Source organism: Periplaneta americana, chromosome 12, assembly GCF_040183065.1.
Source record: "Periplaneta americana isolate PAMFEO1 chromosome 12, P.americana_PAMFEO1_priV1, whole genome shotgun sequence".
Classification (NCBI taxonomy): domain Eukaryota; kingdom Metazoa; phylum Arthropoda; class Insecta; order Blattodea; family Blattidae; genus Periplaneta; species Periplaneta americana.
This window is the reverse complement of record NC_091128.1, coordinates 131187910-131200970: the sequence shown is the minus strand read 5'-3', so window position 1 is coordinate 131200970 and position 13061 is coordinate 131187910. Positions and strand designations below refer to the sequence as shown.

Genomic DNA, 13061 nt, shown 5'->3' with positions numbered 1-13061 from the left:
AGATGAAGATAAGCGAGCTTTGGGCGTCATTTTACTTCTGTGTTTATGAAAACCTGTGATAAAGCTAGCCCAGCTATGCGCTACTAGACGACACGTCATGTGTTTATGTCTCCTGGCCTTGTTTGCCTCGGCTAGCTCCCGCCTGACAGTCAGTTGGTTAGTTCACATGCGTACTATTTATTTTCTTTATTTGATTTCTCAATACTTTCTTATCAACGTTGCAGCAGTAAAAAATACGTGTTTATTTGTACTTTCAATGCGGAATCTAATCATATATTTTAAAAATATTTTTTCGTGGGCAAAGGCGTCTTAATTAAGAAAAATGTAAATTTCTCCATTTTCATAAAAAGCAAAATAAACTGTTTACATGTCAATATAAACTTTAACTTTTCAGCATCAAAGTAAACCATGATTTTGATCATTGGGTGAAAGGGTTTCGGAGCCACAACAGTTTAAAGTTGCTAATTTTATGAAAATAAGATAAATTAAAATATTTTAAATTTAAACTCTATGAAGTTCTGATGCCTCAAACTTTACACAAAGCACTGTATCACAGTTGTCTACGGACAGAAAAAGTTTCATTGTATTTAAAAATTGCAAGATCAATTTTCTCTATATTTCTGTCGATTTGAGATGGAATAGCCCGTACGGTTCCTTGTTGATTTCATCGGCGATCGATCCACTGAATCGGCGACGGCAGCATCAATTTTTCGCCGAGAGGAGGGTCTCCCACTTCGTTTCGCATCTTTAACGTATCCTGTGCTGAAAGATTTTCCCTTTCACTTCAAGAAGTTATCTCTGCTCTGTGGCGCCTTATCAAAACCAGGCCTGAAATCCTGCATGATCCTCATGGTGTTTCCGGAATGTGGTCACTCGTGGATCCACATGGAAGCCACAAGTTTCTCCTCCACACTGAAAACTCTCGTCTTCGCCTTGCTATCTTGCACTTGTGGAATGGCTGAAAATTACCGTGCGTTATGATTTCCCTCAGATCCTCCAGATGTATTTCACCATAATCACACTTAGAAATACGTCCCTAAAGTGTCATACGAGTATCACCGACACGTTTTTCTGGACAGATTTGTTCTGCAGTTAAAAATAAATAGGTATAATGAACTTTCGACCCACTCTATACATATTCCCAACCCGAGCGTATTGTCACAGTGAGACTCTTGTCGCTTGCGTGATGTAGCGCTCTTGGATAACCGTATTAAGAGGAAGTGTGGCAAGATTACTCGGATGTCAAGGAGTGTGAACGTTTCATATAGTGTAAGTTCGCCATTACAATTATTGTAATTATAACAATAATTTCATTTGTTCGATTAGAGATGTAAAAATATTTCATTGCAATCTTGTTTCATTCCATGCAAATTGAAAGTAGGTATCTAAATAATTACACAAATTTGCCTTAGTCTCATTTTAATTTTAATTTCAATTATAAACAATGCGCTCCACTGTTTGAAGCTTGCGTTTGAAACGAATTTTAAGCGATGAAGTTAAGTAAGGATTAGGGAGCTTACTATTCTTCAATGGATTTTTTTTAGATATTTCAAACAAAAGAGTTGAATACAATTTTGCCTGTTTTTCCTTCATTTTCTTCATAAAAATTGTCTTATATGAAATATTTCATAGTGTGTTTTGAGAAACACATTGGTTTGATTCCCAATATGCTCAGTAAATTAAAAGAGTAGTATATTATGATAATAAATGACTGAAATAATTTTAGTTTTGTTCTTCAAACGTGCAGACATTTGATCCAAACAAATGTAACTTTTAGTTCTGTAAAGGAATTCTACAATGTTACATTTGTTAGGATCAAATTATTGCACATTTAATGGACGAAAATAAAATCTTTCAATAAATTGAAGGGTTCAGAGCCGTAGTGAGCCAAGAGCCATTTATTAAAAACAAAGGAAGCAAGGGTTAAACAAGGGTTAAATTTAAGTGAATACCACAGTTTAATGAAGATTGACATATCATTTAGTTGTAATGTGTATACTTTATATTACTTGCTATATATTTCCATTGAATTATGGTAATAACTTCATTTTAACCCTTGTTTTCTACTGTTTTAGTAAATGGCGCTTGGCCCACTATGGTTCTGAACCCTTCAATTAATGTCATAATGCAATGCTCCCTTAAACTGACTGAGCATATTGGAAATTAAATCAATGGCTTTTCCAAAAGAAGCTATGAAATGTTTCATATAAAACAATTTTTATCTTGAAAAGTAAGCAAAAACGAGCAAAATAGTGAAGCCTTTTTGTATGAAATACCTCAAATAATAACCCCCTTAAATTAATGACATAACTTATGGTCCACCCCGTATATATACAGATTAGTTATTTTTTCCATAATAATAAAATTATTTTTATATAAGTCTGTAATAAATACGTAGTGAAAATAATATTTGCGCGCGCAACGGTAGTGTTAGAATGATTTTCTTATCATCTCCAGGTTACTGTAAGTTCGACAGCCTGAAAGAGTAAGAGTTGTAAACATCTCCTCCCCTATAGTGGCGAAGAAATTGAGCGTCATTCCCAGAATGATGTCTTTATTGTGCAGAGTTGCTGAGTCGTAAACCAATAAAACGGTAGAGCAAATACACCACACTGAAGGGAAAGTTCAAGGGTTTGTGATATAACCGAGAAAAGTAAATATGTCTTGCACCACAACACATCTTTCTTATATTTCATTGACCTAGATTCTCATTTACCAAATTTGTGCTCAGGGAATTCAGTTATCGGTCGACAGAGACGTAGAAAACATGAAAAAAAGTGTGTCGGAGACCTAAGTTGAATTAGACAAGAAGAGGAAAGTACGGTACAATAATATTTAAAAACTAACATATTTTAAGAATGTCGAATATGGTTCAGTAGTTGCTTTGAATTAGCATAAGTTGTGATCAAATGCTGGAATATTTGTAGGAAGAATTTAATTGTCCCAAATATAATGGTGTATGAGGATGTTGGTTAGGCGACGAATTTTTGTCATGGATAAATCATAAACGGAGTAAGTCTGGCATAGCGATGCACGAAAGCACGCTTTTCGTCCCGCGAACTTGGGTTGGAACCCCGGCATTGACTGAGGCGGTAAAGGTATGGAGATTATTATTGGGCGGGACTTGAGAGCATCCCTAACCACTTCAATCCAAATATACAGGGTGTATCAAGATACGTGGGAAAGCTCTATGGAATTGACAGAGGACTTGAAAACAATAAACAAGTTCATATAAACATATGATCAATTTCGCTTAGTTTTTAAATTACAGTCATTGTTTTTATGTACATAATACTTGTCATGATAAAACTTAATTTACAACTTACAATACTTTTTCTAATACAGAAACTTCTCACTTCTACAGAAAGTGCTGAAAAGGGCCACCATGAGCTCTAATACAGGCTTCTGAGAGCCTTATTCTCTCCCATATTCCAGGCGCCTGCCGTATCTGCTGAAGTCCTTCAAGTCTCTGGCGAAGAATTTCCACGTTATGAATAGTTCATAAATACACAATGGCTTTTAAATGACCCCATAAGTAGAAATCTAGTGGACTGAAGTCGGGAGAACAAGCAGGACAGAATGTTGGTCCCTCATGATTTATCCATTTATTAGAGTACTCCATTTTGACCACCAGTTGTAATGTAATTAATTATTACACTCAAAATAAAAAAAATTCACAATTATCAATAAAAGTTCTAGCATAGCCTATGCCTTATGTTTATTTTGTTATGGCAACTGTAATCAGGTGGCTTTGAATACAAAACAAATCAACAACGACTTGAATACAGAAGCAAATTACAAATGCCTTGTTTATCTTCACAGATATTATGTACACCACAATGACTGAAACTAAAAAAACTAAGCGAAATTGACCAGACCATATGTTTACATGAACTTTTTTGCTTGTTTTCAGGTCCTCTATTAATTCTCCAGAGCTTTCCCATATATATATATATATATATATATATATATATATATATATATATATATTATCCTTCATGGAATGATTTGTGCTGTCATATTATGCCGCCCACCTTTCGCCATACTATGAAATGAATTAATAACATTTCGAACTCATTCTAATTGTCAAGCATCGTGCAACAGTATCCTGACAAATGAAAATTTCAGTTTTATATTGGCACAAATTTCCTCTCTGCTTGTAATTATTACATCACTGTGAACAGCAGATCTACCCATGAATAATAAATTCAATGTTTTTGATACTACCATATCCAGTAAATGCCATTGCGGAGAGTATAAGACAGTAAATAAAGGAAGAAAGAACTTTATTATTTAAATAAATTCTGAATAGAAATGTTATCAAATAGAAATGTTCTCGACAGAAAATCTCTGATATATATACGTCTTTCCGATGTACAATTAAAATCTTCTAAGTAGCACCAGTAATATCCTGCAACTTCGAAATTAGTTCTTCTTCTTACAGGCGTATCTTAAGAGACATCAGAAACAATTTTAACATGGATAGCACAGAGACACAGTGGCTGCGAACTAAAAGATATCCCTTATTTTAAATGAAGAGGCTACTACATTAACTTCTCAGTAATAAATTTGATTTTATGTAGATCCAATTCTATATTACACGAATTTTTAGTGTTATTTTTTAGGCTAAAGTGTAAAGAATGGCTCTTATCATTAATAATTTTTCACATTTTTCGTTTGGAGATAGTGAGTTTCAAATGCTTTATTGTAATCTACAAATAAGATATGTGTAGTTAGATTGTACTCCCGTCTTTTCTCAATTGTTTCAACATGAATACATTGTGCAAAATGTATCTTTCCTAAAGTGATGTTCTTCATATAGTAATGTTTCGCTTATTATATTCAGTAGTCTTGTAATAATTTTAGCATATATTTTATAAGCAGAAGTTAATAGACTGATACACCGATACAATACTTATTGCAATCTTTTCTATTGCCTGTTTTAGATATGAGGATTTCTACTGCTTTTTCCACTTCTCTGTAACTTTTGTGTTAATCAACATAAGTTTAAAATATTTGAAAGTTTTGTCTGGTATTAATTGAAGCATACTTTAAAAGTTTTGAATTTAATCTGTCATGTTCTAGATATTTCTTGTTTTTAATAGTTTTAAAGATTTGTCCGGTTCTTCCCATACATATCTGTTTTTGCTATATTGTTCCTGTTAATTTGCCCACAAGTTTTTAAAGAACTTTAATTACTTTTCTTCCTAATATCTTATAGATTCGTATGGTATTCTCCTTCATTACTTAGAGATTATACGGCGTGTCCCAGGAGTCGATGCATTAAATTCAATGTATGGTAGAAGAGTTCGAATGAAACATTTTTCATCAGACAAATTAGGTTCGGCGTTGCGTTGTTAGCCCGTTAGACGGCGTTAGAATTGGGAGTTCTGTCTGTTTAGCAGGTACGCTGGTTGGTCCCATTTTATTGCTGCCCATCTCAACGGCGAAACCTATCTGCACCTTCTTGAAGAAACTCCTCCCTTTACTGGAGAAGATAAGGGAACGCATTTGATTGCAGCATGATGATCACCCAGCACAGTTCACACATAATGTTCGTGCGCTCCTAAACAATATTTTTCCAGACAGGTGGATTGGCCGTAGCGGACCAGCTGCTTGGCCATCAAGATATCCTAATCTCACAAGCCTGGAGCTTTCATGTGGATTCAAATGGGTATATCAGTGTACACCACTCGTGTAAATGATGAGGAGGAACCTAAGAAATGGGATTCTGACCGCAGCGAACTCGATAGTGCTATCCCTGGGATCTTTGCGAGAGTACTACAGGCTGTAAGTTCTGTTCAGATTTCAATGGTGCCCACTTTGAACACCTACTTGTGTACAGATGGACAGGCAACAACTCTATCCAGAAGGATGATTTGCTTTACGTGACAGTGGGCTACCAACACTTAACGACATCTAGCTGTCTAAGAGCTCGTCACCGAACCTCAATTGTCTGAAAAAAAAAAAAATGTTTGTTTTGGGATCTTCTACCATTCGGTAACTTAAATTTAATACATGGATTTCTGAGGCATTCTGTACTAGAAATTTACAAAGTACAATTAATATATAATTGTGCAGTGCATACATTTTACGTTTCCACGCTCACATGTGTGCCGCTGCTCTGACTTACTGCTATGGCTGCTCTACAACCGCGAGCGTGGAAAGATAAAATGTATGTACTGTATTTATTAATTTAATTATCAATATCTATCAGTAATACTACGTATTCAAAGACTCATATGCGATCCTATAATGTTAATGTTTGACTGAACATGATATTATACAACAGAGATGAGTGATCTGTAAAATGTGTGTTCCGGATAGAAAGTAAAACAACAAAAACAATATTGACGCAAAATTTAAAATATAAGACATGCTCCGGGACTAGGTCAAATGATTTCCAACATGACAGGGTTCAATATACTATAGAACCCACCCCAACACTTCCGCGTGTTTAAACACTTTTTAACTTGATGCAACATCACGAAATCAGTTTTAACTTAATGAAACAATGTAGGAAGCTGGCGATGAAGGCCCTGCCTCACACAGAAGTCGGTTGACTGTGTCTGGGCGAAAATTAATCATATTACGATGCTGTGCACTTGTTTCCTGGTTGTTTTAGGATTTGATTAATAATCCTGCTCCAGAAAAAAACTGCCTGTTATTAGGGTGATAACATTCTATGGGAGAAGTAGGTCGTCTCACATGACAATGTCTGCTAGGGACACGCATCTCCACCATTCGTCAAGACGCGGAACACTTCCCGTTCCCGGTTTATGTCCCTTAATCTTCCAGGGAAAGCCTCGCCTCACACTTTCCGCATCGGAAGTTCACTGACATTTTTACTCGCGCCAAGGAATCTCGTAGCATAGTCAAATGTTGACAATCTCAGTGGAAAGCTTTTAGTGGCACTATGCAAACCAAGTTATAGTTTTCCTTCCCCGTCTTTATAACTGTCCTTTCTATAAATCTGTTCCTTAACGGATCTGTATCAATTGTGCAGTTACCTAGCGTCGATGTAATTTATAACAGCGAGATGAGTTCGACGATTAATCATGGGTAGAAATTTCAAAGGCATGTTGGGTCCGATAAGTATAATAATAAAATTTCAATTTCCAATTTCAAAGAGTCGTGTTGCTAAAACATAGCGGTTAGGTCAGCTTCTCCTCAACCAAATTTGACTTTGGTTTCATACACCGCTCAAACAGCAGCACGAGCGAGCTATAGAGCGTATTCCGAATCTCACCGGTGAGCAATCCGATGGCATCACGGTGTTCCGAATTCCACCGATGACGTCATTGATGCTCCACCGGTGTCGCACCGGTGCCATCAACTTGCAGAGGTAGTGGCAGTCTCCATCAGTGAATCTGATTGGTTTTTGTATAGGGCGGGAATTAGCAGACGAATGACATCGTGCACTGTTGTGTCATGGCGGTGTGTTCTGCTGTATTGTTTGTAATGAGCACAACGTAAAAACAATATGTTAATGGCTTATGAGCGAACATGTCAACGGACCCGTTATTACTACTGGTTCAAGAAATAAATTGTTTATGCTATCTTTTCTTTGAACGAGATGGGAGTGCGAAAATTTCGCAAAATTTTGCTAGCGTAGCACAGACAACTTGTACAGTCGCCATGACAGCCATCGATCTTTCCAGGAGTTTTGTTCCTTATTTCGCTGTAACGTGACGTCATTGATGCCACCGGATCGGTGAGATTCGGAATACGCTGATATACCATAGCATGTTCTACTATTTTGTGATTTATGACCACCTGCAATTGAAGATTGTCAAATTATTTTATCTCGTACATTTAACCATCAGCAGATTGTTTGTTTTTTCTATACTTTGTATGGTTTTAAATTTTATGTTAAACGTATGTTCTTAATTGCATATGCTTACACCGCCTATTATATTAATTTTCTAAAACTTTTTTAACGATTGTATTTAAACCAGAAATTATAAGTGTTCATTATGTGGCATTGCTTCGATGAGACCTGAGGATGCCATATTCATGGCGAAAAGGTTCGTCAGTCATTATGTACCATTTCATATAATAATATAATGGTTTAATGTTTGATTATTGATAAGTAATTCTGACGGCAATAAATCCATACATATTTGAAATTTTATGGGTAGAAATGGTGGATTTTTCGTAATAACGATAAATGAGAAATATTCACAAAATGCTGTTAAAATAAGTAATTTTATATGATAATAAATAAAGTCAATATTACAGTATTATGATCACATTTATTCATCATTTATTCAAGAGGCTATAATAATAAATAAAGTAATAATAATAATAATAATAATAATAATAATAATAATAATAATAATAATAATAATAATAATATGAAAGACACTCTTTCAGCTTTCCCAATAACGGGACTGCCTCATTGGACAAAGCATAACTAACACACAGAGTGAAAACAAAACAGATCACAAAAAAGAAATGTAGGAAAAGAACAAAAAAGGGAAAATTAAGGACAGGAAGGGTAATAACATACATATAATAGGCCTAAACATAGTAAACGAACAGATTATACGTTCAAACAAAAGTTCTTCCATTTTAGGAAACAAAGTACATGTGGTATTTTAAAATGGCAAGTGATTCCTCTGATAGCAGTAAGGGAAACATCACGAATGAAGTAGTTGTTCAGCTGGAACTTCTTGCAGTTGTATGATCACATTTATTGATCACTGAGTCAATATGATAATAAATAAAGTCAATATTACGGTTGTATGATCACATTTATTGATCACTGAGTCAATGTGATAATAAATAAAGTCAATATTACGGTTGTATGATCACATTTATTGATCATTAATTCAATATGATAATAAATAAAGTCAATATTACAGTTGTATGATCACATTTATTGATCACTTATTCAATATGATATTAAATAAAATCAATTTTACAGTTATATGATCATATTTATTGATCACTGAGTCAATATAATAATAAATAAAGTCAATATTACGGTTGTATGATCATATTTATTGATCATTGATTCAATATGATAATAAATAAAGTCAATACTACAGTTGTATGATCACATTTATTGATCACTGATTCAATATGATAATAAATAAAGTCAATATTACAGTTGTACGATCACATTTATTGTTCACTTATTCAATATGATAATAAATTAAGTCAATATTACAGTTGTAGTATCACATGTGATCATACAACTGTAATACTAACTTTATTTTTGATCATACAACTGTAGTATTGACTTTATTTATTATCATATTGAATCATTGATCACTGTAAGAATTTTTACCATAGCATTCCTCAATATTGTAACCAATATTATGTTTAAAAGCATGTTAAATGTAATACTGAAATTTTTTTAAAATCGTGATAAAATGCGAAATTGAGTAAAAAATGTGAAATGTATGTTCTTCTGCGATATAAGATCGAAATTATGTTTTATGAGACATGTTGTCTTTTTGGAGAAAAAAAAATTAGAATCTATCTAAAGGCCCGCACATACAGTGGTTCTTATATTTTCAGGATAGTTTGGCCGTTATTTGAGTATCTCATTAGTCTGCCTCGTGCTGATGGTAGAATATTGGCTGCCTATGCGACCGAAAAGAAGTTCTATGTGGTAGAGCAGTGGTTCCCAAACTGTGAATCGCGATCTCCATGGGGTGGGATCCTTTAAAAAGCTGAGGAGATCGCGAAATGATTTACAAAATGAAACAAACCCCTTTTTTATTAACATACACTTACTGTGTGTCCAGAAACATAAACAACATTTAACATAAAAATAATAATAATTTTTTAGTAATTATACACTCGTGCTGGTTTGTAGTGCTCTCTTCCCAAATAGAATACACATATAGGTATATGTTTGCAAGAGACGATTTTGAGCTTTTTTATAAATGGTCATGAATCCTATAGGCCTATGTACAGAGATGGTTTACTTTCTCAATAAAAATATTGAATCATAAATCAGCTTTTGAAAGTGATAATGATGACGATGTCCATTTCCCTTAAAATGGACTGAAAACTGGGGCAATCCAGCGCTGTAGAATAACGGTTAGCATGTCTAACCGTAAAACGACCGGGCCCGGGTTTAAATTCTGTTTGGAACAAGTTACCCACCTGGTTCAGGTTTTTCCGGGGTCTTCCCACAACCCATTAAGAGCAAATGCTGGGTAACTTTCGGCGCTGGACCCTGGACTTATTTCGCTGGTATAATCACCTTCATCCCAGTCAGACGCCATATAACAATAGCAATTCATAAAGTGTGGTAAAGTAATCAATAAAAACCTGGGGTGTTAGAAATATGTCTCTTCGATAAGTTACAAATGTTTCCTGCTGTAAGTACATCAACAGCGCTTGGTAGGTATCACGTAATAGCGTCAGAACATCTGGGAAAGAACTGAAACGCGTCTTTTATATAACAGAGTAATCAATACATCCTGAAGCTTCCTAGTGGAAATTTTTATCTACGGAACAAAAAAGAAATATTTAGCTCAAGTTTAAAGGAAGTTTACTGGCGTTAACTGAACAAGGTCATTTTATGTAAGTTCGAAGACAATGAAGTGTTGAAGTAAACATAGGGTTATTCCTTACTCTTATAATAATATCTTGAAAACGAATATCTATAAAACAAGATCTGATCTGGTCTAGCGATAAACTCCATAACAGTCAATAATAATGCTGGTATTATTCTTTCCACATATTCTCAAGATTTGAGATCTTTCGCCCGTTCCGTTGTCACTCCTGTCAAGAATAAGACCCAACATACATTCAAAAGTAACGGAATTTCCGGAGCGTGTGATGAGAAATTGTTAGACTACCGCCTAAAGAAGCACAGAAAAATCACAAGATGAACTCATATATCCAGCTCATATTTCAGGAAGATAAATTTACACGTCTGTAACTCAATTGAATCCGTGTCCATTGCATTCCTTTCTAGAAACGCAAATAAATAAATGCATGAATGAATGAATGAATGACTGACTGAATGACTGAATGACCGAACGACCGAACGAATGAATAAATGAATAAACGAATAAACGAATAAATAACTAAATAAATAAATTAATTAATTAATAGAATAAATAAATTTAATTAATTAATTAATTAAATGAACAAACAAAGAAACAAATAAAATTAATTAATTAATTAAGTAATTTAATTACTTAATTAATTTAATTAATTTAATAAATTAATACATTAAATAATTAATTAAATTAATTAAATTAATTAAATAAACTTAATAAATGAATAAATTAAATAAATAAATAAATAAATTAAATAAATTAAATAAATTAAATAAATAAATAAAATAAACAAATTAAACAAATTAAATAAATAAATAAATACTTAATTAAATAAATTAAATAAATAAATTAAATAAATAAATTAATTAATTAATTAAATAAATTAAATAACTATATATATATATATATATAGATTAAGGGTGTTTGAGAATAAGGTGCTTAGGAAAATATTTACGACTAAGAGAGATAAAGTTACAGGAGAATGGAGAAAGTTACACAACGCAGAACTGCATGCATTGTATTCTTCACCTGACATAATTAGGAACATTAAATCCAGACGTTTGAGATTGGCAGGGCATGTAGCACGTATGAGAGAATCCAGAAATACATATAGAGTGTTAGTTGGGAGGCCGGAGGGAAAAAGACCTTTGGGGAGGCAGAGACGTAGATGGAAGGATAATATAAAAATGGATTTAAGGAATGTGAGATATGATTGTAGAGACCGGATTAATCTGGCTTAGGATAGGGACCGATGGTGGGCTTATGTGAGGGCGGCAATGAACCTCCGGGTTCCTTATATACTATACTATACTATACTGTACTGATAAATGACAGTTGTGAGCAGAACATGGTCATAAGAAGATAAATAAAGGAGGTAAACATGCGAATTCTGAATGATGCTGTAGAGCAAGTGGACAGCTTCAAACTCTTGGGGTGTACTATAAGCAGTAACATGAGCTGCAGCCAGGAAGAAGTATAAAGGAGGATAGTAATGGCAAAGGAAGATTTTAATGGAAAAAGGAACATCTTCACCGGACCTCTGGAAATATAGCTAAGGAAGAGAGTAGTGAAGTGGTTGTGTGGAGTGTGGCATTTTATGGGGCAGAAACATCGATATTACGACGAAGTGAAGAGAAACGACTAGAAATATTTTGAAATGTCGATACGGAAAAGATTGGAGCGTGTGAAATGGACAGACAGAATAAGAAAAGAAGCTGTGGTGGAAAGAGTGGGTGAAGAAAGAATGATGCTGAAACTGATCAGGAAGACAAAAAGGAATTGGCTAGGAGTCACTGGCTAAGAAGAAACTGCCTACTGGACGATGCACTGGAAGGAATGGTGAACGGGAGAAGAGTTTGTGGCACAAGAAGATATCAGTTGATCGACGACATTAGGATATATGGATCATATGCGGAGACTAAGAGGAAGGCGGAAAATAGAAAATATTGGAGAAAACTTGGTTTTCAGTGAAAAAACAGTATGAATGAATGAATATTTTATTATATTGTATCTTATTATGTTATGTCAACTGTCCGAAAAGAGGTGTGAACATCACAACTGATTCCAATAAGACATCACTTATGAGGCAACTAAGCCAGAAGAAAATGGGGTAGGATGCCCAGTACCTTTCCCCCATCATTACATACATCGCCGATTAGCTACACATTATACTAATCACACTTCAGATGTACAGTATATAAATAATTATTATTCTTCATCTGATACAATATCGTCAAGTAGGATGTACTGACTGATAATATATCTCTGTCATGTCATAGCCTATTATGTCATGTCATATATCATATATCACATATCACATAAATCATATCGTATAATTTCATATCACATCATATCATATCATATCATATCATATCATATCATATCATATCATATCATATCATATCATATCATATCATATCATATCATATATCATATCATATCATATTGTGACAGCGACGTGAGATTCGAACTCACGACCAGCGTCCCGCAAGAGAGAAGATCGCGCGGAGCACTTTGTGATGGCGCGCGGCG

At 34.2% G+C, this 13061-nt stretch overlaps 1 long non-coding RNA gene across 1 annotated transcript in view; it reads right to left on the bottom strand.

Annotated features, from left to right (window-relative positions):
- Positions 1-13061, bottom strand: part of LOC138710893 (uncharacterized) — a 324613-nt gene that overhangs the window by 146091 nt on the left and 165461 nt on the right. The gene's annotated exons all lie outside the window — the stretch shown is intronic.